At 39.4% G+C, this 25,780-nt stretch overlaps 1 long non-coding RNA gene across 4 annotated transcripts; it reads right to left on the bottom strand.

Annotated features, from left to right (window-relative positions):
* Positions 1 to 642: 642 nt before the first annotated feature.
* On the bottom strand, positions 643 to 23,729 carry LOC112834854 (uncharacterized). 4 transcript variants are annotated; one of them, XR_012381166.1, is made up of 4 exons: positions 23,628 to 23,729; positions 22,439 to 22,613; positions 21,126 to 21,221; positions 643 to 806 (listed from the first exon to the last, which is right to left on the bottom strand). It is a non-coding gene; the product is annotated as an uncharacterized lncRNA (long non-coding RNA). The 4 variants fall into 4 exon arrangements; XR_012381167.1 differs by lacking the exon at positions 643 to 806 and adding an exon at positions 7,023 to 7,146; XR_003211046.1 differs by lacking the exon at positions 643 to 806 and adding an exon at positions 11,307 to 11,496.
* Between the last annotated feature and the right edge of the window lie 2,051 nt (positions 23,730 to 25,780).

Genomic DNA, 25,780 nt, shown 5'->3' with positions numbered 1-25,780 from the left:
AAAAAAAAAACACTGAGAAACCACCCACTCCCTGCAAAGTACTTCATCAGAGGGCTTGGAAATCATAGATAAGTAGATAAAAACATAATAATTCTGCATCCCAATGATAAACATTATCAATATTTTGTTTAGACGACAGAGTGATGACAAATAGATATTGTATATATGTCATTAAGTTCTTTTTTTTTTTTAAAGATTTTATTTATTTATTTGAGAGAGAGAATGAGAGATAGAGAGCACGAGAGGGAAGAGGGTCAGAGGGAGAAGCAACTCCCCGCTGAGCAGGGAGCCCGATGTGGGACTCGATCCCGGGACTCCAGGATCATGACCTGAGCCGAAGGCAGTCGCTTAACCAACTGAGCCACCCAGGCGCCCTGTCATTAAGTTCTACATACAGTTCTGTATCTTGACTTGCACATGTTATGACTACAGAATTCAGTCAAATTTTTAAAAAATAATTGTTAATAGTTTTATAATAGCTTTATGATAGCCAATGATCTGGAGACTCCTTGATTTATTTGACCATTTTATTATTGGTGACCACTAGTTTATTTACCCCTACTGTTATAAACAATGCTGCAATGATTTGATGCGTAGATCTCTTCCACATACTTGACTATACTTAGCTTTAATTCTTCAAGCTGAAACCATTGAATGAAAGGGTATGAATTTATTTTAGTCTCTTGTTAGGTATAGTGATGTATTTCCTGGAAGTCTATGCCGATTTCTCCGTCGGCAGCATCGTGTGAGCGAGTGCCTTCTCCAAGGCCCCCTTGTAGTGGGCGGCATTTCCAAATCTGAAAAAACTGGATAAAAAGAAAGATAGGCTCTCATTTTTGTTTTAGTTTGTATTTTTGGCTTGCTATCGAAGTCGAGTATTTTTATTATGTTTATTAGCAACTTTAGATATGTGAAGCCTCCTTTCTACATTTTTTGGGTATTTCCTTTTTTATTTGAACAACCTCATTATAAAAGCATATTAAATGCCATACTTGTTGCCTATATTTTTTACATTTTCTTTTTCAGTTTTGACATGCCCATTTTTGTCTTCATGTGGTCAAATCTTATCCACTGCCTTATGCTCAGAAAAGCCTTGTTCTAAAATAACATACTCAAATGGTCTTTGTTTTTATAAATTCTACGTTTGCATTTTCAAATATATGTGAAACATACAACTTTTCACATATAACATTTTAATCTATCTACAAACTTTTCTTGACATACTGGGATTTTTATTTCTTTCTAGATGGTTAATTAATTCTCCCAGCAGCATTTATTTCCTTAACATCCAGTAATCTGCGATGATTTCTTTATCGGAGCACGAGGTTGTATGTATAGAAATGGGTTCTGTGACTTTTATTCAACTCCAGTGATCCATCTGATGACTTTTGTTCTAGAAAGGGATCATTTTAAATATAGTTTCCAATGTACATTCATATCTTGTTCTTTTTCAAAACTTTCTCGGGTATTTATGTCACTTTTTACTCTACGTTGTCAAATTTCAGAAGAAAAAAAACAAACTTTGGGATTTCCGTTGAAAAATTAATCTGAAACAATTTTTAAATTATTTAAACTTACCAAGGTAAGAACATGTTTTGCCTCTCCATTTACTCAATTGTTCTTTTCTTTCCATCAGTAAAACTTTTAAGATTTTTTGTTATTTCTTGCATACATATCTTTAAAGTTTATTCTAGTTATTTAATCTTTTTGGCAACTATTACAAGAATAAGAATTTTAAAATAAATTATTAATGGATACATCTGGTGTATAGAAAATACTTTAAAAATGTACTTAACTTTATAAGCCTGACTTAGAAATCTTATCAGTGCTAAGGATTTTAAGCAATTTTTTAAGATTCTACTTCGCATTTTAAAAATGTTTCTTCTATAATGACCATTTAGTTTTCTTGTTTTATAATTGGTGCAAGGCTTCTACTAGTTGAATTAGTGAATTTGTTGAATTAACTAATAATTATAACAAGATCATTGAAGCTAAAGTGTATATAAACCACTGAAAGTTTGACTTCATATGACATGTACATAACAGAAGAGACAGCAGTTTCCTATATCAAGTAAACAAACTATAGTTTCAAGGTTAATGGTTCTATGATAATTATTTCATTGAATTTCAAGTAGATTCATACAGGAGAGCTTCTTGCAACCAAACTAGTCATACTTCAATATTCTGATGACAAGATACAGAATAAATAAAAATCTGCTAGGAAGGACCTTCACCCCAATATCCCTCATGTTCATATGGTTTGTGTCTTTCAGGTAACCATGTCTAAATCTTTTCTAGCTCTTCCTGTCTATGTTATGAAATGTAATAGCAAGCTCAGTGCTTTATACTCTGGAACACTGAGATCTATAGGCCAAAGTGTATTAATCCCTGAAAGATTCAACTCTTCAAAAAATTGTGTGGCCTCTGATTTTTCTTTTAATTTTAGTCAAGGCTGAATTAAAGAACTTGAAGTCTAGAATTTTTCACAAAATCATGTTATTGGCAAGTAGTCGTAATTTTAAATTTCTGCTTCATATTTTATTTTATTCTGCTTCATATAGGTTGACTAGAATTTCCCAAAGAAGCTTAAATAATGTGAATAACAAAGAGCTTCTTAAAAAAAAAAACAATGAAAATCTTTGCCTTATTACCTATTTTAAATGGAAGGCATCCACATTCCATTATTAGGGAGTTGACTGGTGGTCCTTAAATGCTTTATTATATTAAGAAAAGATTCACTGGTTCCTGATTTATCTTGAACAATAGGCTTCGAATTTTATCAAATACCATTTTGGCATCCTTTGAGATTATTCTTCTTCAACCTATTAAAGTGATTTTTTAAAATGTATTTTTTTAAAGATTTATTTATTTACTTTTTAGAGAGAGAGATGGTGAGTGCAAGGAGGGAAGAGGCAGAAGGAGAGAAACTCAAGCAGACTCCATGCTGAACGCAGAGCCCCACACAGGGCTCAATCTCATGACCCTGACGTCATGATCTGAGCTGAAATCAAGAGTCAGACATTTAACTGATTGAGCCACCCAGGCGCCCCTAAAATGTATTTTCTACAAATAGAGTATCTTAGCTCTTCTATGATAAACTCTCCTTGGTTATGGTTATACATTAATTTTTTGTCACACAGTGGGGTGTGGACTGGCACCACCTGTGTTGAATGGACACTTAGAGAAACAGGAGAACAGCCACCATCACCTCGACTCTCCAATCCTGATGAGAGAAGGACCTGGGTGTGATACAGCTGGACACACCAGTAGAGGGTCTCCACTGCTCGCTGCTTTACCTATTTACAGAGGCATTAGAAGGGACAGAAAGTGCCCAGTGGCCTATGCAACAGAAGGACCTTGAAGGTGAGGGTAAGAGGCTCTGTAAGAAAAGGAGAGCCCTTGGAGCCCAGCCTCAGGAATTAGCCAGAGGTCCCCTGATCTTTCACTGAAAACACCCACACTTGCTAAACTGGCTTCCTGCTAAACTACTGACAGGTGAGGAAGGGCATTCCAGAGCCAACCAAGGCTTAACACACCTTGGTCATACTTAAATCTGCTAGTATATTTTAGAATTTTTGCATATATGTTCATATATACATCTATAATATACATGCAGACCTATTTCTATATTTATCTATCTACCTATCATCTATTTATCTATCTATACCACCTCTGTCACTTTAGTCAATTTAATTTATGTCCCGAACATTTAGTGTCTCCATTTACAAAACAAAAATAATAATCTCCTACTTCATTAGTTTAAGAGGTAATAGTGATACAGCAATGGGCACAGTATCTGGCCCATAATATGCTCAATAAACATTAGTTTTATTATGGGTATTATTCTTGTGTTCCCTTCATTTCCAGTATTTTTATTTACATATTTGATTATATGTCATAGAGTATATGGTTATTTGTGGACTGTGTATAATAGCCTTACAAAAGTGCTCTCTGTCCATTTTTGTTCTGTACTTTAGATTCTATTATTATTAACTCCCACTTGTTTTTGTTTAATATTTTGTGTATATCATATTTGCTTACCCTTTTTATGTCACTTTTTTGGTTATTTTGTTTTGTTTTCATAAATCACTTTAAGCATCTTCTTATTTTAACCTGTTTATTAGTTGTTGTCATAAGTGATACATTAGGACTTATTTCTGTAATTTCTTGTTTTTTCTGCTTCCTTGATATTTGGCTTATTTTCTGCCTCAGACAGACTACATATTATTTAATTTTATTTTTCCTAATATCTTGCTTTTAATTTTATTCGTAAGTTTCTTTAACTTAAAAATGATGGACATTAAGGAGGGCATGTGACGTAACAAGCACTGGGTATTATATGACTGATGAATCACTGACCTCTACCGCTGAAACCAATAATACATGATATGTTAATTATTTGAATTTAAATTAAAAAAGAACAAGTAACATACATATTTCCAGGCCTACTTTTGTTGTCTCACTTCTGCCCACCTGAATATCATCTCAAAAATATGGCCATAGATCCTGAAGTGTTTTGATAAGGAATATGGATTGTACTGAAGAACACATTACATTGCAAGTATAAGAACCAACATTTTAAAATATCCTGCTTGAATGACTTTTTCTTTCCATAGGACTTCTATCTTTGAAACCTTCCAGTCATGATTCTCTTTTCTCTGTTTTCTTCCTTGAATGTCTTCAGGTTGCATGTGCTACTTATGCATTCCCTCTTCTACAACGTGTTTGGGTGAGGCTCAATCCTTGGGATTGTGCAAGTGTAGAAAAAATAATTCACGCAGTTCAATAGCCAACTTAGACCATTTATTGGTCATTACTTATGCTTTTTGTGCATGGGGTTGACGTGGAGCAGGAAGACTCAGGGAAACTCACCACACATGCTTGAGCCTATGTTATCAAATTTAACAAAAACATGATACTTGATTCCTTGCTTATATGAGATAAGGAACTAACTTTGCTTCTTTTTCCTCCTGGCACAATTCTTTTTCAATATTTTCCACCTTTGTTATGAGATTAAACCCAAGCTGCTGTTATTTTTGAAATTTTTATGTTCTTCATGTTCTCTAAACAGTTACACACACACACACACACACACACACACACACACAATCTTCCTTGACTTACAATGGGGATACATCTCCAAAAAACCATCACAAATGGAAAGGATCATAGGTTGAAAATGCATTTAACATTGCAGCTAACCTGCTGAACACCATAGCTTAGCCTACCCACCTTAAACATGTTCAGAATGCTTATATTAGCCTACAGTTGGGCAAAATCATCTAACACAAAGTCTATTTTATAATAAGTGTTGAATATGTCAAGTAATTTATTGAACACTGTACTGAACATGAGAAACAGCGTGAGTGTACAGGTACAGAATGGTTGTACGTGTTTCGGTTGTTCACCCTTGTGATCACATGGTTGACTGGGAGTTACGGTTTCCACTGCTTAGCATCATGAGAGAGATAGAGAGACATCATGCATATTGCTAGCCCAGGAAAAGGTCCACATGCACAATTCCAAGTACAGTTTCTACTGAATGGGTACTATTTTCACACCATCAAAAGTCGAAGGACCGTGAGTTGGGGATTATATATATGTATTTATAATTTATATTATAAAGTAGTCATTTAGACTGCATGCATTCTTGAGAGCTTGTTTGGAGACTCTAGCAGGGGGACATAGCTACTCATCTACCCTTGATGGAAGAAAGGTCCTTCTCCACGGAGGAAGGTCACCCTTCCACTGAGAGCACAGTTTCAGGAGGGATGCACATGGAGTGAAGAGGCAGGAGAGAGAGTACCCTCCTAGCCAACCAGATCGGCCAAATCCACCTTGGCAATCTGTCATTGACAGATATCACAGCCAGAGCACGCTCACATTCATAGACCTCATGCATTCTTAAACCTTTGCTTCTTTTCAACATTTTTAGGTGTTGACAGTTTAATTCAATAACAGTACCAAAGATAATAATGTGAAATTTAGGGCGAACAATGAGCTTTTTTGTATATATTTTGTTCATAGTGAATTATATCAATAAGACCCATGCTTAGATAGAGTTTGTGTATTGAGATATAAATGATTACAGTGAAGGATTAGGTTGAGGTTAGAGATAAGTATCCTAGAAAAGAAGTTTGTGGTCATTTTTCAGCGAATAATCTGGTGCATACCCCAGCAGTACTATGTTTACAAGATCATGAGTTATTAATGCTTTGGATCTACTTCCAGAAATATGCTGAAAGTGCAGATTACCTCTACCTGGACTGGTGCCCATTGCCCTGTGAGGTAGGTGGACTCTGCATTCCACTGCACATTATACAGATGGAAAAATTACCAATGAACTTCAGTCAGAATTCTGGCAAGCATCCCCCATGCATGGTGAAGAGCAGAATTTGTTTAGAACGAGTCTCTTCGTTCTTAATTTACTTAAAACTTTCCAGAATAATCCTTCTTTGAATCTGATATTTTCTATATAATGCTGTCCAGACAGATATGTGGTTGGCTCAAATACTAACGACTTGTGGGCATTAGCCCTTCTCTTATCAAAAGTTTATGCAGGCAGCATTTGCTGCAACAGTACTGTATAGAAAAAACATCTAAATCTCAGTAGATTGCAAGAACAAACACTTTTTTTTTTTTTCTCATTCGCAGTTCTGTGAGTTGGCTTTGGCCACTCTACTGGTTTAGGTCAACTTCATATGCTTTCTCATCCAATACACTAAAGTCAAAGTGGCTTCTATCCAGTATGCACTATTATTGTGAGGAGACCTGGAGTGCATGGAGGCTGGTTGAAACTTTCAATGCCTCTTAGAGCCTTCCTTTGGAATTGGCATATTGTGCATTCCTCCCACCCCCCCGTGTCCCACTGTTCATAGTAAGTCATGAGGTCAAATGGCTGAACCAGTGATGGGGGTCAATAGTATTTATTGTGCAGAGAAAAGGATAAATATTTGCTGAATAATAGTAAAATCTACCACAACCCATTCTCTTGGTCTCAAATATTGATGCATTCCCTCTGCTTTCAAAATAAATTCACACCCTCCTTGAGAACAGTCTAAAAGACATTGGATTTGGAGTCCAGGATCTTGTACTAGCCTCTTCAGGAAGTCTGGATATGGTTCCTCTTGGTCTACACCTGCATAGCTAAAAGAAAAGTTATGTGTATCTTCTTTTGAGCACACACACATGTACACACACACTCACAAACACACATGCACACACACATACCATATAAAGATAAAACAAGACCAGGATGAAGGCAATAAATAACCTCATGGGAAAAGGGGAGGTCCAGGCTAGTTGCCAGTCCATAACAAGCCTGAATTCCCTCCAGGCACATGTCCCTTGTGAACATGTTTCACAAGAAACAAGCTCAGATCTCAGCGGCTGACGACAGGCAACATTTGTTTCCCACACACTCGTCTGCAGGTCAGCTATGTCATCTCTTTCCAGGTAGCGAGACAGGGTCACAACTCTCCCCCATCTTACTCAAATCCCAAGATGGAAGAGCAGCTATCCTCTGGGGCATGTTGCTTCATCAAGGTGGTCAGGAGTGCAAGAGAATTAGTGGAAACATAGATACTGTCATACCACCCACATTTCATCAGCCAAGTCATGTGTCCAAGCCCAGCATTAACACTATACTTCTGTGGCAAGAGGACAGGGAGAGAATATTTGCTAAACAGTAATAGAATCTACAAAGAATGAAATATGTTTTAGGTAATTTTTCTTTTTCCAAAGGAGCCCACTATAAGTAATCTTTCTTAATCTGGAAGATCCCAGGGAGTAGTTAAATGTCCTTCATGTAAATTATTTTGTAAGCAGAAGAATAAGTGATACTTACCCATTGAATAAACATAAAGGGAAAGTGCATAGAAGTACATAAATTCCACTTTGTACAGAAAGCTGAATAACACAGTTCAACAGAGAATTGGGAAGCAGTTCGAATTACCAATAAAAAAAAGGCAAGAGACAGAATGATATAGATGAGTTTCACATAAATTCAAATAAATCCAATAAGGTAATCTGTAATTCTTTCTCTACCTGTGCTGCCTTAATGAAAAAGTAGATAATTCCCAGGGCACTAGACTAGGTTTATTTGAGAGGCTAGAAGCATTAGAGCAGAAATATTCTGCAGAAAGAATTCATGAAGTTACAAGAAAGATTGATCCCATGGTTAAGGAAGTTATATGTCTGTCCCAGAATAGTCTGTCTTTCTGTATAAAGTTGTCACAATATTTCCGAGCAACCAAGTACTGAGGTTAACATCAGAATGTCAACCTGGTTGAAACTGTACATTAATCAGGCAGGGCTTAGGATAAATCTCCAAGAGCCTTAGAACAAAGCAGAATGTAAAGAGGTAAAGCAAGTTTATTTTTCCACCTCTTCGAAGGATGGAAACTTGGACAGGCCTTGCCCAAACATGACTACATGGTCGTGAGTGTCATATTCTTTGGGATTCCTGATTATAGCATCAGATCAGTGCATCCCAAACCCAGATGCTTAGCCCCTGTGGATATATGGATTCTACCATCCCCTCACAAAATCAGATTTTACATACTTTGTGGGTTGGTCCACTCTACCTTTTTAAGACCAAATTTCCTGTGGCATTTCTGAGTCCAGCTCATTGTCACTTTGATGGATAAAAAGATACTTTCAAAGCAAGACATCATAAGGCTAAAGAAATTACGCATCCAGGGGTGCCCGGGTGGCTCAGTTGGTTAAGCATCTGCCTTCAGCTCAGGTCATGATCTTAGGGTCTTAGAATCTAGTTGGGCTCTCTGCTCAGCAGGGAGTCTGCTTCTCCCTCTCCCTCTGCCTCTCTCCCCCACGCTGGTGCTCTCTCCCTCTCTCTCTCTCTCGCTCAAATGAGTAAAAAAAATCTTAAAAAAAAAAAAAGAAGAAGAAGAAGACAGGCTAGTTAGGCCCAGGAGAACACCCAAATAAGGCAAACACAGAATCTTCTCTTGGGAGCTCACACTTTAGGAGTCAAGACTAACCACTCACGCACACACTCACACACATGTACTCACACACATGTACACACACACACACACACACACACACACAAAGACTGTAATACAAGGTAGAAAATATGAACATTCAGAAAAAAGTCATCAGAAATTTAAAGCACAAGACAAGACCCAGGAAAATAATGTTACCCAGCTGAAATGAAACCCAGAATGCCAAAAGGTATTAATGCAATATCCTGATATTGCAGAAAAAATATTAAATTTTAATGAAAAGTCATCACAGATGAGAAAAGGAAAAGAACATTGCTAGCAATGGTAAGATAGAAAAAAATTTGAGCAGGAGGAAAAACGTTGCCGAGCATAGAAAAAGAGGTTATTTCAATTACTCAAGTATGTGAATGTTAAATTAATGATTTTTGTGCACTGGCAGAAATTAATGAAATTATCAGTGCCTGACACTCTTTGTATTAGGGTCCTTAAGATAATTGCAAATGTGATTAGAAACACTATAAGTTAATAGAACTCTATGGAAGAGAAAAGAAAATCAGTCCAAGAAATGGATGAAATATGGATATAACACCTTTTGTATGTATGTACATTCAAATAAATACACACAATTTAATATAAGTATATTTAAAATAATATAAGTGAATACCCACTTAAGACAGTTTTAGAAATGTAACTGCTGGGGGAATCTTACTACTAATAGATTAGTTCTTTTCACCTTTGAAACCTGGAATTTACCAGTCCAATTTATCCAGGACAATTTGCAATCACTTCAAAGAACACAGAATATGGCATGGCAGATAACCCTGGTTTTCCAAGAGTCAAGCCCACTGAAGTGATTTCCATAAGGAAATAACCTGTCACCTAAATAAGGGGGAAACAAAAAATATAATCTTATAGTGTGATAATTAGGTTTTAGGTATTATTCCACACAATATTTCCTTTCTAGTCCATTCCATTAGAAGGATATGGATGAAGGTCGCACTGAACAGCCTAATGTATCCAAAGGCAGCTTTGGATATTTTTACCTTCTTAGAAGGAATAGCTCAGTGTTGTGATTATTTACTTTAATTCTTTCTTGTTAAAAAGGAAAACTCTTAAGAGAAGGTTTTGCCTATCTTAAGAAGTACTTATCTGGGGGGCGCCTGGGTGGCTCAGTTCGTTGAGCGGCTGCCTTCGGCTCAGGTCATGATCCCAGGGTCCTGGGTTCGAGTCCCACATCAGGCTCCCTCCTCTGCGGGAAGCCTGCTTCTCCCTCTCCCACTCCCTCTGCTTGTGTTCCTGCTCTTGCTATGTCTCTCTGTCAAATAAATAAATAAAATCTTAAAAAAAAAAAGAATTGAATCCATTCTGTAAATGTTTCATGGAGGCTTGAAAAAGAGATGAGTTCTTTCTCTGGGTGTGGATATAGGAAACAAAGTTTATTAGTTAAGGTATACCAATCCTCTGCTTCTTATTTATATTTGCTATTTAAACATTAGTGATTTGGGTTTGGGCTAAGTTCTTCCCACAAAATCCATCCCTCCTACATTCTGCCATGGCTAATTATGTGGATTAGGAGCCAGGCTGCCTGTTTAAAATCCAGGTTCCATACTTACCAGCTGCGTCACTTTGGTCAAATTAATGTTTCTATTGAGATCTCCATTTGTGAAATGAAAAGAATTATCCCCTATATCATAAGAACAGCTTTAGATGAAAAGATATCATGGAGATACACATGGCAATTGGCACAGTGTCTGGCACATAAAATGGCCTATAAACATTAGTTTTATTATTATTGGTATTATGATTCTTCTTTTGGTATTGCTAATTTATTATTATTGGTATTATTATCATCATGCTCAGTTCATTTCTAATACTTTTAAAATTTGTTAATTTTCTTTTCCCTGTTACAGGTATGCACTTGCAGAGAGACGGAATGATTGGCCTTTGATCAAACTGATCAGGACGTTTTCTGTAAATCACAGTGACGTGTCGGCCAGGAATTCAAGAGCATCTGTTTTTCAGATGAAGATACCAGACCAATAGATCTGAAGAGAGATCCTCTCTCTTACTGCATTAAAACCACCTAGGGAAGGGTGCCTGGGTGGCTCAGTCGGTCCAGCATCTGACTCTTGATTTTGGCTCAGGTTATGCTCGCAGGGTCGTGAGATCGAGCCCCACGTCAGGCTCTGCGCTCAGCATGGAGCCTACTTAAGATTCTCTCTCCTTCTCCCTCTGCCCCTCCACCTCCCCACTCTCTTTCCCTCTCAAAAAAATAAAAATAAATAAAATAAAAAATAAAACAAAAACCACCTGGAGAAACTTTAAAAATCGTTCATACTCTAGTATTTCTGATTTGCTGGATTGACTGTAGGAGGCAAGCATGTAAGTAGCAGAAAGAGCAAAGGCAGATGTCCATGTTGAGAAGCAGGTGTGGGAGAGACAGAGTGGCCTCAACCTAACCACATCTTGCACGAATGTTCCTGAGCTGGTCCACATCCCAGGTAGAAACCAGGCCTTACAATGGACTCCCCTAGAGGAGGAAGAGGAAATAAGGGCAGATTCAGAAAATTAGACAAAAATGGAAATGGCACATTTTTTCTGTTCCAGGTAAACCCAGACTTCTGTATGAAAGATACACCTCCCCACCAAAGCAGTTATATTCCGTGAATGAGAACCTCTGGAACCAACGAGGTGAGAGAATTAGTTAAGAACAATGATGACTCAGGGAAAGCTTTCACAGGGAATCCATGTTGCAAGTCTAAAGGATGAATAGGCATCCACCACCGAGGAACAAAGAGTTGATACAGGGAAGATACAAGGGAAACAGACAAAGCTGGAATGGGCTATAAAGTCAGCAGAGAAAGTAAAAACACCTTAATTTTAAATAGGATGAATAAAGATTGTAGGTTAGTAAACAAGTTAGAAGTATGCATTCTAGTTGTTTAAACTTGGGCTACTCAATCTCTAGAGCCTCCATTTATTCCCTTGTGAACCAGGCATCCCACGGCACCCACCTGCCCGAGCTGATCAACATAAAACATTCAGTCCACGGTAAGCAAACCAAGATTAAGTTTTATTATTTTATTATTTTTGCAGGGTTTCTTGGCTCATTGTTATTGTTGCTTCATCTTTTATATCTTTACATTAGAGGATGCGAAATTAGCAAGTAACTTCTTGAATCATGATACACAGGGCTAGTGAAAGGTCGGGTGAAGAAGACACCAGCATTGCTGGGGGGCATGCAACTCAATTATTTAGGGTAAAAAAAAATCAAAAACACAAATCAAGAGCCTTAAAACCTAATGTTTTCCCACTTTAACTCAGTAATTCTACTTCTGGGCATCTACCCTAAGTACCTATTATGAAATATGTAGAAAAGTATTTATGCACAAAATTTCATTACAGTATCATTTATGATAGCAAAAAAAAAAAAAACATGGCAATTGTATGTTCATATCCTTAAGATGCAAAGCCTAGAAAGAACCTGGGAACAAAAAGATTTCAATCAGGCAACTATGAAAAATGATGTTTACCAAGCATTAACAATTCCATAGAAAATGCATATGAATAAATGAAGGCAGGAGGACATAACAATTGTGTACGTTATAATCACAACTCCATATTTGTTTATGTATCTGCATAAACAAAAAAATAAGACTGCATAAAAATGTTAATGGCTACTTTGGGCGGCAAGATTACAGGTAAATTTTCCCTTTTACTTTGTTACATTTTTGAATTTTCCAAAATCAACATTTATTACCTCCATTCTAACAATACTTGTTTATCCAAGCAGAGACTGGGGGATCCTGAGCCTAGGGTAGTTCAGGGACTCTCCCGGTAGAGTTATTTGCTGGAAAAGATTTGGAATTCCCCCCACCTCTCTGTCTTTCTGATGGATTTCTTCATGAATGTTTCTTCTCTACAGCGAGAGCATAAAACCATGCGCATACACTCATGACCCTCATTTGTTTACATGGAAGGTGACAATAACCATTGTGACCTGGAATGCATCCCAAGCAGTCCTTCAAGCCAGTAGTGATATTCCACAGAGTAGAGCAGTCTGGTGGAAGGAAAACACTCCCTGCTTCTTCGGAACTTCCTAAATGTGATGACGCACACCACCTGCCTGGCCCCTTGCTGCCACCCTCCTATCTTCTCTACCTGTCACAGCTCGTCTTTTTCATTTCAGCCCTGGTGCACGCTCCAGGCACTGCCTCTGTGTGGCGAGCCGCAACCCGACCCTTGGTGGGGATGTCCCCGCCCTGTGCTGTGCTTGTCAGTGCCTCTCTCCCCTCCAGAAATCAGGTGTCAAAAAATCCAAGTTCATGCAGGACTCTTTCATGGACAAAATGAGCTTTCTCCTATTTATTGGAGAGGAGAGTCACTTGGTTGTCTTTTAAAAATATTTGTTGGGCGCCTGGGTGGCTCAGTCGGTTAAGCGTCTACCTTCCGCTCAGGTCATGATCCCAGAGTTTGGGATGGAGCCCCGCAAAGGGCTCCCTGCTCTGCGAGAGGCCTGCTTCTCCCCCTCCCACTCCCCCTGCTTGTGTTCTCTCTTTCTCTGACAAATAAATAAAATCTTTAATACATACATATATATATATATATCTTTGTTATTTATAATAGAACTATTGTGCTTTATTACAATTAAATTTCCTAGGAAAATAACTCCTATTGATGCTGTAATATACATACTACTTCATTACTAACACCATATCATCTATAGTACGGTGAAGAATAATCTGTGCAATAAAAAAAAAAGAAAGCATTTAATCAGGGAAGTGATCAAATGAATAATTTTTTGTCTCTCCAAGACAACATTTCCAATGGTTACGTGTATAAGGCTTATTCCTGAAAGTACACAATTTTGAAAATAATGACAGAAAAATTTCAGGAGTAATGTAATTTGATCTTTTTCAGGAAATCCATAATGACCAGACTTCTGAAAGGAAAAATCTAAATTGCAAGCCTCAGTATTTTCCAGTTGCTTGTTTACCAAGGCCTGGAGAATTTAGAAACCTGGCACCATATCATAGTTAAAATCCATGGCAATTGTATGTTCATATTCTTAAGATGCAAGGCCTAGAAAGAAGCCTCCCACGCATCTGTTGGATATTGTCATATTCTGCTGAAAAAATTCTGTTGTGTTTCTTATGATATTACTGATACCAGTTGGTGATTTTCTTACTTATTGAATGATTTCTTTGCTTTATTCATATATTTTCAATTCTCTTCTGGGAGATATACATGGCAATATGAAAAAGTAAGCTAGCAAATTTCCACAGTTGTATTTTTTCTGCCATTCTAGAAATTTTCTGGAACAAATATTCTGTTACCCCACCCATTAAAATCTGAGTAGCTACTGAGTTTACTTCTATTGTTGGTTCCAGGGAGGGCCAGTTCTGAATTCCTCCAGGGGACTTTTTGCATGATCAGTTTCACACCGTATGTCTGGAAGGGAAGAAGTCCCATCCAATTTGATACTAGCTTGCAGTCTACACTCTGGAAGAGACCCCACGATGCTGAGATCTGAGCACAGAAGTAAAGACGAAAGCCCTGACCTTTCTAGCAGCTTCCAGAACAAAAACAACAGACTTTTCAATTTTTCAAAGTGGAGCCATCTCCCTGTGCGAACCCAAGCTGACAGGCTACAAACTTACTCCAGGCCCTATAACTAATCAGTTTTTCCCACTAACATCCTTGAAGGATGCACCAGGGCTCACAACCACTGTTCTCATTTTATCTTCTTCCTCTTTCTTTTTCTAAGTTCACATAACCTTTTACTTTTTTTTTTTAGGTGTAATATCTATACCATATAATTCACTCACTGTAATTTCACAATTCAATGATTTTTAGTCCATTTACGGAGCTGAACAACCATCATCATGGTCCAAACTTAGAACATTTTCATTAGCCCCCCAAAACTTCCCAGGAGCATGGGTGTAGTCCTTCTCTCCTCCTGCCCCCAACCACGGGCAGCCACTGATCCACCTGCTATCTTTATAAATTTGCCTTTTCTGAATATTTCCTTAAATAGAAGGATGGGATATATTGTCTTTTGTGCCTGTCGCAATGGTTTTGAGTTTCATCTGTGTTGTAGTAATAGTTCAGTATTGAATTCCTTTTAATGACCAAACCATATTCTATTGTGTGGGTACACCCCATTTCGTTTATCAGTTCACTGATTTATGGACATTTGGATTGTTTTCAGTTTTTGACTCTTATGAATAGCCCTGTTGTGAACAGTCAAGCACAAGGCTGTTTGTGGACACCTGTGTTCATTTTCCTTAAGCATATTCTTTTTTTTTTAAGATTTATTTATTTTTTTTTAGAGGGGGAGGAGGGGCAGAGGGAAAGAATCTCAAGCAGACTCCCCCCTGAGCGTGGAGCCTGACGCAGGGCTCAATGTCACTACCCTGAGATCATGACCTGAGCCAAAACCAAGAAAGGGATGCTCAACTGAAGGAGCCACCCAGGTGCCCCAATTTTTGAATAAATTTAGAAAATTTTTTTTCAAAAATAATTTCAAGTTAAAAATTACACCATATGGGGTGCCTGGGTGGCTCAGTTGGCTAAGCGACTGCCTTCGGCTCAGGTCATGATCCCGGAGTCCTGGGATCGAGTCCCACATTGGGCTCGCGGCTTGGCGGGGAGCCTGCTTCTCCCTCTGAACTTCTCCCCTCTCATGCTGTTTTTCTCTTTCTCTCTCTCTCTCAAATAAATAAATAAAATCTTTTAAAAAAAATTACACCATATGGGGGCGGCTGGGTGACTCAGTCGTTAAGCATCTGCCTTCGGCTCAGGTCATGGTCCCAGGGTCCTGGGATCGAGCCCCGCATCAGGTTCCCTGCTCCGCAGGAAGCCTGCTTCTCCCTCTCCCACTCCCCCTGCTTGTGTTCCCTCTCTTGCTGTGTCTCTCTCTGTCAAATAAATAAATAAAATCTTAAAAAAAATAATACCATATGTTAAACAAAGAAAAGAAAATAGTAAAAATAGTATCATCACCCTGAGAAAACCACTATTTTCATTTTAGAGTATTTTCTGGATATTTTTTCCTATATGTTTTACATAATTATAATAATACTGTTTATAGAATTTGCCTACAGGTTTTCACATAATACTTTGGCATCAGCATCTTTCCTTGTTCTTACAAAACATTATATGGCTGTATAGTATTTCATCATTTGGAAGAAAATACTTGTTTTTATAACTTCCTATATTAGTATACTTAGATTTTTCCATTTTTTAGAAAAGTTTTTATTTATTTATGAGAGAGAGAGAGAGAGCACAAGCAAGGGGAGGGCCAGAGGGACAAGCAGACTCCCCACTGAGCAGGGAGCCCTATGCAGGGCTTGGTCCCAGGACCCCAGGACTATGACCTGAGCCAAAGGTAGATGCTTAACTGACTGAGCCACCCAGGGGCCCCATAGAATTTTCCAGTGTTTTTATACCATACAAAATGCTATGCTGAACATCTTTCGGCATAGTTCTGTTTTATTTGTCATATTTAGAATTATTTTGTTAGGATAGAGTCCTAAATATGGTTCAAAATACATGAATAATTAGTGAAGTTGAAAAAATATTTATTGAGTCCAGTGTGCACAAAGCAGGGTGTTACAAGCTGAGATAAATGGCATTGCATTGAGGAGAAATTATTCATTAAACTAGTGACATAATCTCTCAATCACTAGGAAAGATGAGTGGTCATTTGGGGGACGGGTGGGTGGGAAGTAAATCACACTAATGGCCACGGCTTAGTCTTCATCAGCTATCACCAGAAATGGTTATGTTAACTTGGTATCAGAAAAAGGAGTAAGGACTTTCAAGTTTAAAACTTAAGAAGTAACACAGATTTATTAGTTAATTCATAATCTAAACAAGTGGTGCATGGCATAAAACAATCAAACCCAGAAATATCTCCAAAGCGTGTAATCATTTTTATATCATTCAATCCACACCACAGGGCCCATTAATGCTGAAAAGACCAGGAGCAGGAAATGGTGTCATTAGTATGTAGCAGCAATTGCCTTGTTAATGATTCAAAGCTCATTTTTCTCAGGCAACTAAGATTCATGATGAAGTTTTACCGCGATAATCCCTTTCTCAGACTGCAGGTATCCAGAAAGGCAATATGATGGTGTGGTCCTGCTTTAGGCATGGGAACCTATCTCACTGTGAAAACTGGGACCCTGTCCGTATTCCTCCCTATTCTCCCGCCACCCCATGATATCTCCTAAATGCCTGGGCTCCCGTCCTGCTTTCTTCACTGTAAGGACTCTGCTTCACGTGACTTTCCATTTGCAACCTTTTGGTCTACCTTCTCCTACCTGCAATAAAAACGATCATGGCTGTTTCCTGAGCTGTAATTCTAATAAGGCAGAGAAAGTATCTGTCTTGTCCATGATGCATATCAAGTGTGTAAGCAATGACTGGTGTATAGTGGGGCTCCAAAAAAGATCATTCAATTAAACAAAAGAAAGGTGTCTGATTCCTTCAGGAGTTTGCCCTCTGATAATTCATACTAAAAAATTACTCACGCCGTGCGTTGTTCCTTCTGGATAACTATGGCATTTCACCAAAGCTATTCTGCACACTAACTCATGGGTATAAGAAATGTGGGGGTGGGGCGCCTGGGTGGCTCAGTCAGTTAAGTGGCCGACTCTTGATTTCAGCTCAGGTCATGATCTCAGGGTCATGAGATCGAGCCCCATGTCAGACTCTGTTCTGGGTGTGGAGCCTGCTTAAGATTCTCTCTCTCCTGCTCTCTCTGCCCCTCCCACCCCACCCTGACTCTCTCTCTAAAAAAAGGAAATGTGGGAGTTTCAAGTATTAGAAAGTTCACGTTAAGAGAGATGAGGGGTTGGATGAGAGGAGTGATTAGCCAGTAGCTCCAGCTTCATGCCCTAAAGATCATGTCAGTCCTCTCCCCAAACTTAATGTTTTCTGTTGCCTTTAAGAGTCTGTCCCTCTGCATAGACAGGCTTCCCCCTCAGAGGTACAAGAATCCAGAAGGCTCCTTGGGGGCAGGACAGCACTGGCTTCACATCTCTCCCCTTCCTTTACAGTAGCTCAGAGAGCTTCGGAGTTCTCAGCTACGAATGGGAAAAAATAATGTGTCTGGCAGGATATCCTAAGGATAATGAGATGCCGCTGATAAAGAAACTCAGACAGCGCCTGGCACACAGCGAAGGTTCAGCAGCTAGAGCTGCTCCTAGTTCCCACCGCTGCCCTTCAATACCCAGTATGTCAGCCATGCTGAATTACCTGCGCGGCTTCAGTTCACGCTGAGCTATACTAGTCTCTTTTATCTGTTCGTGTTGTTTCTTTGACTTGGGAAAGTGCCTCCTCCTCGTCATTACCTGTCATTATTCCTTCCCTGACCACCTACCTATCTATGAACTGCCTGCCCTGTGCAAGTCACACCAGCCACACAATGATGAACAAGAGAAGGCAAAAAGTCTCCACCCCGATGGAGCTTAGATCCCAACAGAGGACATACAATTACAAAATGGGAGGAGAAATAGGTAGCCTTGCCCCCCATTCCACTCCAACCTAGAAGTCTTCTGATGGGACTGGGCTTTTCCATTAAAATGGCTATTTTTATAATATTAAAAGAGTGCCTATTCATGGTGGCAAATTTGAAAAACACATAAAAGCATAAGGAAGAAAATATCACCCATAATTCTGTCATTCAGGAACGACATTATGCTTGTTCTCAAGTATTTTTACCATATTTCTCTATGCATATATTACACATCTAAGATTGGGAAGGATATCAATATACATTTTTCAATATTAAAATATTTTATATTAAAATCTTGATGTATTTTGTATATTAAACTTCTTGGCAGAGGTGTAGGTTCATGTCTTTAAGATGTTGCTTAGTATTATTCTTTAGCTGCTCAACACATAGGAAATATCTTTACAAGAGTAACTTTATTTTAATAGAACTGAATCTTCTTTCAATTAATTACCAGATGGGCTGTTAGGTTCTCAAAATTAAACTAAGTGTCCTTAGGTTCCCTGCCTATATATTCCCATATATATGATGAACCAGTAATTCTTTCAATCAGGAATTGTCTCTTCATTGATTTGTAGGGAGGAGGTAACAATTCACTAGATCGACTAAAATAAGGAAACCTGCTTTTGCTTTTCAGAAAACAATTAAGGTAATTTAGAATTATTGGACTGAAATAATTTTTTGGCCTAGAGATTCTCTCAATATTTCTCTTACTTTAACCAGGAATAAAAATATTGTTAGTGAACTTATATTTCAACAAAGGGTTTTAGTGTTAAAACTACTACTCTGGATTACCCTCCTAATAGTCATGTATTTCTAATCATTATTCCTTTTTTATATAAAGATTTTTTTTATTTATTTGAGAGAGAGAGAGAGAACACAAGCAGGGGGAGCAGCAGAGGCAGAGGGAGAAGCAGGCTCCCTGCTGAGCAGAGAGCCTGATGCCGGACTCAATCCCAGGAACCTGAGATCATGACCTGCGCCAAAGGCAGATGCTTAACCAACTGAGCCACCCAGGCACCCCAATTTAATCATTATTCCTTGAATTCACACCCCACCCATGGAAGGAGCATTAGTGTGCTTGTGAATCTCAAGATGATTTAATCCTAATAGAAGACAAATCATCAGTAAATAGTATTCTTGCCACTTTTATTAGCATTCTATCATTTATAAAGGACTTTTCCACGTGTTGTCGTGTTCTAAAAACTACTGTCTAGGGCAAGCAGAGAAGTTGACTACTCCCCATTTTTTTAGATACAGGAAATATAGCACAGAAAATGACATACTTTCCCCAAAATAATAGAATAACACCTGTAGTCTGCTAAATCTTAGACATCACATCTTTTATGTCTTCTTACACTTCTTTCTTTATAATCCTGAGATATAATAGATTATGTCATTTTAGTTCAGTCTCATATAAAGTCAGTTTCTCTCAAATCACATGATGCATAATCTCTGCTTTCAGAAACTTAAACAGCGGACGACATCCTGATGTTAGAGAATGGTCAAGCTTACATGGCAAAGCCAGGTTCATTGTGGGCCACTTGGTATTTCTCTTGGACAGAATGCCCACAGAAACTTTGAAGAGCCACCCTCTGGATGGCCCAGCACTCACTCACACTCTGGTCATGAGACACCAGTACAGGAATAGCGAAGAACCAATAATGTTTTTTACCTCTTTTCAAGATCTCCAAACCGTGTACCATTCTGTTTTAGTTGTGCTGTCCAAGAAACAGATATTGAGCCAAAGATTTAGGTTCAGTGATTTAGTAAGGAAGCGCTCCCAGAAGACATCAGTAAGGAGGCAAGAGAAGTAGAATAAGGAAGGAAGAAACAAGCAAGGTCTGATCTTGATGAAGCCCCAGCCTCAAACTGCTCTCCCAGAGAAGGCCAGGATAGATGTGACCTTGGAGACTGTTGCTCCACCTTGAGGTAGAGAAACTGGGATCTTGTCTTCCCGTGCTATGTCACTGGCTATGGATCAACATGACGTGGGGCTGGGGCTGGATGTAAACTTCCAGGCACAGAATAGTTCCCTGAAGATGCCAGTAGAGGCCACTAACCACCAGCCATTACCAGCAGAAGCTGGGGCGCACAGAGCTGGACAAAGAGGTAGGAGGGGGTTTGGACAAAAATCAAGGGTGTTTAAACATTCCAAACCAGAGAGTGCTGCAACCTGCTCTCCTGTTCTCTGCTGGTAGAGGAGGTTCACTCCTAATCAGCCTGTGCTCCCCCCATGAGTATGCTCTTTCTATAGGACCAGATACCTACCTAACTGCTGGGAACCCTAACCCTCTCCAAGTATCCTGGAGATTTCTCTCATTATTTGGTGACTCAGAGTTGATAGATTGCTTATTATTCACATGCTGGACTGCAGGATGTCTTTCTAAAAAATGTCCCACTAATGACCTTAAAATATCTCAGCAGAAGGACTGCTCCAACCTCAGGGAGATTAAGCAGGTCCTGAGAAGAGAGCCCTGGGTTTCATTAATGAGTAACACAACCATTTCCTAGCATTTGGGCCTAAGAAGCTGGGGTCAGAGTCACTGCCACAGTGTTCCACATAGGGGTGACCTTTACTTTAATGCAGCATTGGTGTCCTTTCAACATTTCTTAGACAAAGGTGGGATGTACCTTACCTAAGAATCACACACCATTACAGCTTCCAAGTACAAACTGCATAAACTTGAGCCACCACTCAGTACCATCACAGTTGTGTTCAAAGAAGCATCATTCTGGGATGAAAGAGTAATAGAAAAGTGAATTAAACCTTTAGTTCAGTTATGCCAAAAAGCAATTACAGCTAATAATGCATGTGCGCAAAAATCTTGCATTCTCTTCTTTCATTTGGCTCTCTTTCCTTCTTTCATACCTATGGCTGGGACCCCAAAGTCTCTTTCTAATCAAACTCCAAAAAGACCTTGTTTTACAAACTCAGACCTGGAAGGCTGTCCTGTCTCTCACCCTTCTCTTTGCATGCCTGTTCTCTTCCTTTAGTCAGTAGCTCTTTGCCTTCAGCTAGCTTCTCTGGCTATGCAGGCCCTGATGTGAACAATAAAGATTCAGGAGCTGACCAGGCCAAACAGAATGCACATCATGTCACAGCATAGAAGGAAGCCCTGTGAGAAGATCCTGCTTACTGTGGGGCAAGAAAGATACTGGGAGCGCTCCTCTAACCTGCCACGTCAGCCTTCCAGATTGCCCTTAATGCATTCCCGTGAGCCACCGGGGCACTATGCAATGAACACACTCAAAGGCCCAGGAGTCCCTGTGGGTGACAGAGACACCCATGGCTAAATGAGTCCTGACGTATCCTCCTCTGAAGCAGTCCTTGTGAGAGTACTATTGAGTTCCTCTGCTAACAAGATATCTGGGTCAGATTTACTTTTCTCATGACTTTCTTGAAAGGTGAATATGGTGACCAACTACAATACGGTGTGACCTCAGGGGCTCTCTGCAGGGCTCCCCAGACGAACAAATTTTCTTTTCATTTGACCTTGCTGCTAAGAATATTTTGATAGAGCCCTCCCCCAAAAAATACAAAACCAACCCTGGCAGTAAACTGGTCAAAGGTTTTCTGGAACAGAGCCTCGAGACATGTGGAGTCATAGGGACCGGAGTTTTTGGGGAGAGGGACATATCATGATTGCGGAAAAGGAAGCAGAAAAGGGAGGTTGAGGGGTGCCTGGCTGGCTCAGTCGGTTCAGTGTCTGCCTTTGGCTCACGTCATGATCTCAGGGTCCTGGGATTGAGGCCCTTGTTGGGCTCCCTGCTCAGTGGGGAGTCTGCTTCTCCCTCTCCCTCTGCCCCTCTCTCCACTCATGCACTCTCTCTCTGTCTCTCTCAAATAAATAAATAAAATCTTAAAAAAAAAGAAAGAAAGAAAGAAAGAAAGAAAGAAAGAAAGAAAGAAAGAAAGAAAGAAAGAAAGAAAAGGGAAGTTAAATTTTACCTGTGTCACAGCTTTGCCTGGGAGTGCTTACTCCTCACTTTCCCTTGCCTCCATTTCTGGATTGGTATCACAAAGTAAATGCTAGCGAAGTCACATATGTGTTATGAGCATATTTTGTAAGCAAGAGTTGGAAGTCATGGTCTGATGGTCAGTTTTTCTTTTTCCTTTTTTCCAGCTTTATTGAGATATAATTGACATAAGACATTATATAAGTGTAAAGTGTACAATACGACTTTGTAATTTTTATATATATATAAGCACTGTATACACACACACACACACACATATAAACCACAGTAAGGTTAGTGTACACCTCTATCACCTCACGTAATTACCATTTTTTGTGCATGATGAGAACATTCAGATCTATTCTCTTAGCAGCTTTCAAGTATATAATACTGTGTTGTTAACTATAATTGCCATGCTGCATATTAAGTCCCCAGAACATCCTCATCTCATAATTGGAACAGTTTTTCTTTTTAAAAAAATAAAATAAACGTCTCTTATTATATACATTTTGGAAAAATATAAAAATATATTAAATATAAATTCATTGTAAAGAATAGTTTTCCAATGGGCCAATGTAAAGGGATTGTCATTACTTTTTACTAACACATACATTTACTTTTGGAACCATGGTGCTGCCAGTGACTGAAATGGGCAGCCTCCTTGTCCTCACCTCTGCAAGCATCTCCTGTAATTGGTATAGGGGTATAGGGAACTGAGGATCTCCCTGGAGAAACACAGATCAGTATAGTGATCCCAAATGTGTTCAAAGATTAAAGGGCCCACTGGGTGCAACAGTCTCCCATCAGCCCTCTGCTGAGTGCTACTTTGCCACTCTGCTACTCTGTACCAGGTGCAGACATAGTCCCGTGAATTTCATGTGGATACTACCACATCCTACAGGTACTGATTCTTAGCGCTTCACGGGGTATCAAAGTCTTCCTTCTGATTCTGTTGCTGCCCTGCCATGTACTACAATGAATGTTTTGGTGACATGTCCAGACCCAAACTGATTTTTAGTAAGAAAGGGGAAAATGTCTCCCTTCCATCTAGGTTTTACTCTATCAGACAGATCCCGAAACCCTATATTGTAGTCCGATGTTTTAAAAGGATATTAGTAAAGCAGGTTTATTCTCTACTTTGTATATTCAGACTCCCCATGCTCCATGGCACGAAGGCGTACATTCAGGTTATCCGGCTGGAGGATGGATCTAGATGACAGACACCACACTGTACTCAGGCTTCCTTGTTCCTCTGTTGGGTAAGTCTGTCTTCGTGGGTCAAACTCTTGTTGCCAGGCAACTTCTTCCTTCAGAATGAGAACTCTCCCGTGAGGACCCTCAATCCATATGCAAACAGGCTTCTGGCAGTTACTCCACCAATTCAATAGACAAGCCCAGGCATGTTGGGCTCTTCGAGCTAAATTGAGATCTCCATTACATTAATTGAAAGGATCACAGATTCCTCTTTCTACTCTTTCTTCCTCTGAAAAATTTTTTTCTTTTATGATAATTTAGATACATAAGAAAAGAACAGCATTATATCATTATAACCTGTCTTCATTTATAAAACCATCTACACTCCCACCCTCCCCCAGCCAAAATAGTCCTTTGCCATTCATCTTGGGTAAGACTGGTACAGAGAAGAGTCTTGAGTGAATTAAATGATTTCCTACTGTGGAGCTTTATGATCATCCCTGTTGACAGTTATGCCTAAAGCAGTAGCCCTGAACAATATTTATTAAGGATTTCCTATGTTTCAGTTGCTGTGCTAAGCATTAGGGCTGAAGGTGAGTCCGACACAATCCTTAACATCTAGGAGCTTACAGCTAGTTGGAGGTCAGCCATAAACATGAAGTCTAAAATGATGCGGTGCATGTTGCAGTTGATAATCTGAAAACCAAAGAAAAAGCAGTGATCCAGTCTTTCTAGAAGAAGTTGCGCCAATTTATAGAGAAGGGAAATCAAGCTGTCCCTCTGATCCTCAACCCTGAGGCTTGGAATTTTTATTCATGGTAGCCAGACTTACTCTATTGTCTATAGTGCTGACTGTAGTTGGACAGCCACATAAACTGCTTTCCATTGCCATATTCATGTTGAGACCAGATCCCTTAGTTTTCAAAACAAGCATGACTGTCTGGGTGACTGGAATCATCCAGCAGCACTGATTCTGTAAACCCCAATGTTCCATAGATGAAAGTCACACCTGCGGCATTCTGACCCACTGGGTGGCCAGCCTAGTCCTCCCTGACATGGAAGGTTTGCCACTGTCTGGGAAGAATGAATTGAGATAGATTAATTAATTAAAATAATTTACTTCCTGGAAGGCCAATGGGGCAGATCCCAACATAGTTCCTCAAATGTGAAGTTAAACATCATTTGTAGGATTTTTTAGCAATTCCAGAAGTGAGAGAGACACATTTATTCTTCTATGAACTATTCGAATGCCAAAGGGCTAATACTTTTTCCATGGAGGATGGTAAGATAAAGAAGAGCATCAGAAGAGGTTCTGAAAGCATCCTAGACATCTTCAAACAAACAACACAGTGCTGGGCACAGCACAAGATGGTAAAAAACGGTGGAAGGATGCTACCAATAGGTGGGGGCAGGGATGTGAGTGAATGGATATAGATACTGGGGACAGTGTGAGTTTCATGTTGGCTCACTTGAATATTGCTTTTATAATAATAAATAGTTTGAAAATGGAGACAAGCTGGCTTCATTTGGCCTTGCCCCTCACAGGCTAAGCCCAGAAGCATAACCTATTGCTGTGGAGAGACACTGTCTTCACTGAAAGAGGGTGATCTTAAGTGGTTTTCCAATATGAATCCTATGAGGTAGGCATCTCTACAAGAGGCCCAGAAAGGGGGAACTGGGTAAGAACTGAAGCTTTGTTGATTTCCAGCTCCAACTTTTGCAGGCTATATGACATTAGGGCAAGATTCTTGACATAGCAGAGCCTTGGTTTTCCCCTTCTGTAGCATGAGAATGAGAACGCCTGCCTCATAGAATTGCTGGGAAGATTAAGTGAGGATACCCAGGCTGATGGTAGCAGAACATGGCTCTTGGAGCCCCCAGCTCCAGTCAGGGTCTGAACATGCTGATGAAAAGTGCTGGCTTTATCTCAGCCTTTGCCTCTTGGACTTCTGTAAGTGAGTGAAGAATGTTTCATCAAACTTCTCAGAACAGATGTTGGCAACTGTTGCAAAGCCCAAGCTCAATGACATCCTTGGATCCTTTCCCACCTCACATCCCACATCCATTTAGCCATTAAGTCTCTTTTCCTCCACCTCATAAATTCCCCCTACTCTGACTCCTAGTGGCCATCTTCCTGGCC

This window comes from Callorhinus ursinus, unplaced genomic scaffold (genome assembly GCF_003265705.2).
Source record: "Callorhinus ursinus isolate GAN/ISIS: 27379988/994484 unplaced genomic scaffold, GSC_fseal_2.0 scaffold17, whole genome shotgun sequence".
Taxonomy (NCBI): domain Eukaryota; kingdom Metazoa; phylum Chordata; class Mammalia; order Carnivora; family Otariidae; genus Callorhinus; species Callorhinus ursinus.
Note: the sequence above shows the minus strand (reverse complement) of the source record. Positions and strands in the feature narration are given on the sequence as shown.